At 35.4% G+C, this 4,905-nt stretch overlaps 1 protein-coding gene across 1 annotated transcript in view; it reads left to right on the top strand.

Annotated features, from left to right (window-relative positions):
- Window positions 1–4,905, top strand: part of LOC102012975 (keratin-associated protein 5-5-like) — an 8,981-nt gene that overhangs the window by 3,303 nt on the left and 773 nt on the right. The gene's annotated exons all lie outside the window — the stretch shown is intronic.

Genomic DNA, 4,905 nt, shown 5'->3' with positions numbered 1-4,905 from the left:
CACAAACACATACCCCGTTTTCCCTTCATTACCTGGCTTCTAGTAGGAACATCAGATTTTTTTTTTTTTTTTTTTGGTGCTGGGGATCAAACCCAGCTCTTTGTGCTTGCAAAGTAAGAGCTCTACCACTGAGCCACATCCTCAGCCCTAGGAACATCAGATTCTAACGTGATAAATATTTTTGAATAATATGTCAATCTTTATAGCTAGCACACTTTCTTTGTTTTGTCCTGATTTTCTATTGCTGTTCCATGAACCTCAAAATGATTACTGTATACACGATTTTTTTCAAAATCTGTTTCAAATGTGTGAAAGATGGTGGAGTGAGAAAAATAAATAAACTAATGAATAAAAAAGAAGGTCAGATTAAACTCAGAGAAAGCAGAAAAGGGATGAAAGAGAACAAATGAAAATAGCTGATAGAACAGTTCAGTCATCCTCAGTATCCACAGGGGGTTGGTTCCACACCCTCCACGGATACTGAAATCTGAGGATGTTCCAGTTCCTGGTATAAAATAGGTTAGTATTTGCATATAACCTACACATATTTCCCTGTGAACTTAAATCATCCCTAGATTTCTTATCACACTGATATAATGTGAATGTTATAAAACAGATGTTATATCATTTAAGAAATAATGACCCAAAAAGTTTATATATGCTCAGAGAAAATGCAATTTTTTTCAAACATTTTTGATCCACATTTCGTTGAAACTGTGGATTCAGGATGCATGAATATGGGAGGCTATTGTTTAATTTCACCACATCAACTCAACTGATGTACAAGTGATCTAAACATACCAGTTAATTGACAATGATTTTCACACTGGGTGAAAAAGCAAGATCTAACTGTTAGCAGTCTACATAAACCCATTTTAATTGAAAGTATACACATACACTAAGATGAAAAAGTTGAACAACATGCACCATGCAGACATACACCAACAGAAAGCCGAGGAGCTAAACTAATTTCAGACAAAAGAGACTTCAGGTGAAGAAATATTATCAAGAAAACACAAAGGGTGTTGCATAATGATAAAGGACCCAGATTTTTTTAAAAGAGAATTATAAAACAAAACAGAACAATAGCAAAATACCAACATCACAAACACAAAACAAAGCAAAAACATTTAAAATGATGCAGAGTTTCAAAACAAAGTGATAGTAATTAACAATGGTTGTTATATTACATATTGTTATCTTCAACGAAGTTGCTCAGATTACCAGGTATAAGAATGCAAGATTGATCAAACCATTAAAGAGAATTAAAAAATAATAATTTTTAAAGAACATTAGAAATGATACAGTTTCACTAGACAAGATGGTAAGAATTTGATGAAGGTTGTTATATTGCATATTGTCTTCAAATCAGTTTCTTATATTACCAGATATAATCATGCAAGATTAAGGACTCAGATTTTCAAGAAGATATAGAAATGCTAAATATCTATATGCCTAACAACAGAGCTCCAAAAATTGATAGATTTGAATGGAGAAATAGACAAATCGACAGCTATAGTTGCAAATTTCAATATTGCTTTCTGGGTAACTGATGTAAAAGTATGCAGGAAATGAATAAGGACATAGAAGATCTGAACAACACTATCAACTAACCTGACATAAAGGCCAGGTACATCAACAGAAGGGTATATATCTTTGAATGTGCTTTCAAATTTGCCCAAGAGGAACTATAGTCTAAGCCATAAAATATGCCTTGGAAATTTTAAGAGAATATAAATCATATAAAGTATGTTATCTGCCCATAGAAGAATAAAACTAATCAGTAACAGAAAGATGTTTGGGAAATTCCCCAATACTTTTCAATTCCACAAAACACTACTAACACATTAGTCAAAGAGGAAATCTCAAAGAAAATCCTAAAATATTTTTAACTGAATGAAAGTAAAAATACAACATATCAATTGTTGGGGCATGCAGCTAAACTAATACTTAGTGGGAGATATACAGCATTAAAATGAGTATAATTAGAAAAAGAGAAATTTATAAAAATCAATAAATAATTTAAAATTTATTATTATAATTATTATAATATTTTAAATTATTATAATTATTTATTGTTATAATAAATAAAAAATTATTTTATAAATAAATTTACAAAAATCAAGCATCCATCTTAATAAACTAGAGAAAGAAGGCAAGTCAAACCAAAAGCAAGGGCTGGGGATATAGCTCAGCAGCACAGTGCCTGGCAAATGCAAGGTCGTGAGTTCGATTTCTGGTACCAGAAGAAAAAAAAAACCAAAAGAAAGCAAGGAAATAATAAAAATTGTAACACAGTTAATAAAACTGAGATCAAAAGAATATAAAATGTCAACAAAACCAAAAGCAGTTCATTTAAAAAGATCAATCTAGTTGGTAAATCCTTAGCCAGAGTGACCCAGAAAAAAAACAAGATGAATAAATTACCAAATATCAAGAATGAGGACAAAACATTACAGCTGATCCTAGCCATGTGAAAATCTTACTAAGGTTGATGTGAGGGGAAGATGGCTTGGTGAAGAGCAGAGAGACAGCCTCTTTGAGACTTGGTGTTCAGACCCTGGAATATAGCAGTGTGAGGATGAGAAGAAGGAAGGACCCAGGAAGGATCTGAAGCAAGAATCAGAGCACATGGGGAGAGTGCAGAGAGAGACCTCAATGCAGAAGAACGAGGTGGCAAGCAGTGCCTTCTCCCTGAGCCCTGACTCACTGTATAGGAGAAGTGCCTGGAACCCGTAGATGCATAGTGACAACTGGTGACCCAGGGGCTTCCACAGAGAAAAACATCAGTGCAATGGAGAAGTAGGCACAATGGATGTTGCTGGTGAGTAATTTGGGTTCAGAGGTCCCCTAGGAGAGACCTACTGGCCACTAACCATCTTAGAGAGGGCAACTGAGCTTGGAACTCAGAGAGAATGTGGGCTGACTCCATCTAGCAGCTCCCAATGCCAGGGTGAGGCAGAACAAAATTCAAGGTGGCAAGAGGTCAAGGAGTTAAATTTAAGCCTGCAGGGAGCCAAGTTCCTGCAGGGAGAAGGCATACTGCGTTGCAGGCTGAACAAATCAGGTTCCAGCTTCAAAGCCAGAAACAAGCCTGAACTTCAGGAGAGCTAAAGGTAGTCTTGCTGAGATTATCCACTACACTGCTGTAAATCTGCAATTGATTTGCTGGTATTAATCAACACAGATTTGGACTCCATCTGCCCACTCTGTCTACCAGTGATAGTACCCTGAAGTGGTCATTTTTTTTCTTTTTTCTTTTTTCTTTTTGTTCTTTTCTTGTTTTTTCTGCTTTATTGTTTGTTCTTGTTTGTATACGAGAGTAAACATTGCTTCTAGTTTTTTGTTATTGTTCTGTTCTGTTCTTGTTTTTATTTCTTCCTTCTGGTTCTCTTCTGTCTTCTTCACCGGTTTCCCAAAGTTCACATGATCTTCCTTTGTCCTCCAGCCTTGCTTCTATTCTCTTCCTTTTCTTCCATACCTCTATTTTTTCCCTCTAGCCCCTTTAAAATTTTCTCCCCTGAGGGCAAAATTGCCATATCAAAGGTATATTTACTGTATACAATTTTCTGGTTTGTTTTATATTTTGTTATACAACTACAAATATATACTCAGACAGTTAAAGGTGGCAACTTAATATTACCAGTTTGTCATTCTCTAGACTGTGTTGGATGTTCTTGTTATTGCTTATTGTACTACTTTAGTCAAGGTGACATAATTGTTCTAATGAGAAGTTCTGCTTGGTATGCCAAGATTGAGATAACCTTAGAGTTATAAACAATACTATAGGCCTGTGTCAAAGAACCAGAGGCTGAGCCAAACAGGCAGCAATTTCTCATCCCCAATAAATTGAAGGGATAAGATCTTGAAACAGACTCAAAACCCAAAAGCCAGCTATACCTGGAAGACATCTCTGAGAAGTAGTCATTTCCTAAGGGTTCTCACTAGTAACAGTAAAGCTACCTGCCATAAGCAATTTAGAAGCATCAACCCATGAATTAGACTAAAAATAAAAAAAGAAAGCAAGAAAAAGAAAAGACACATAAGCAAAATTCAACCCCAGACTTCCTGCTCACCAAGGACAAACCCAGAGGCAATGAGGTAGGAAAATCTGAAAGTCACCCACCTGGACTCTCTGAAGTGGTAGCAGCAGAAGTAACAAAACAGATGGATGAGGCTCTAGAAAGAAATCAAATCAGAAATAATTTTTCAGATAACTACTGAGACAGTGACCATAATGAAAGACATGGTTAGTGACTTTAAAACAAATACAGATAAAAAAAAATAGAGAAGCTTAAGAAATCATGGAAACCATGAATGCCCAATATAGGAAAAAAGTGGAATCCATGAAACAGATTCAAACAGATAACCAGGTGATTGAAAATTCCATTGAAATGATATGCAGCAGAATGAGCCAATGTGAGGCCACAGTATCAGATATACAAGACAGGATTTCAGTAAGCAATCCTGAAAAGAAAGATTTCTTAAAAATAGCAAGGGACTACAAAAATTTGACCCAACAGCTGCTAGATGAAGCAAAGAAAAATACCATAAGATTGGTGCTGGGAATATATTTTTTTATTAGCACGTATTAAATGTATATATTAATGGGTTTCAGAGTGATATTTCAACACCTGCAGATAACTTCCTCTTCTCACATCTGTCCTTTCCTAGACAGTGTTAATCATTATTTTACTTTCAGGTCAGCCTTTCTTTTTAACCCCAGGGTACTTGTGGCATAGCTCTACCTCACCTCCCCTTGTAGCCACAGCATGAAAAACAAGCCCTCCTGGCAGAGGCTGCTATCCAGGAAATTCTATAAATACTGGTATACTTAGAGCAACTTTAAATAAACACAAATAAAATTTTTCTTTTTTTTTTTTTTTTTTTTGGTTTTTCTCCGGT

Source organism: Chinchilla lanigera, unplaced genomic scaffold (assembly GCF_000276665.1).
Source record: "Chinchilla lanigera isolate Chin_1 unplaced genomic scaffold, ChiLan1.0 scaffold00021, whole genome shotgun sequence".
NCBI classification, from domain to species: domain Eukaryota; kingdom Metazoa; phylum Chordata; class Mammalia; order Rodentia; family Chinchillidae; genus Chinchilla; species Chinchilla lanigera.
This window is presented reverse-complemented; position numbering and strand designations above follow the sequence as displayed.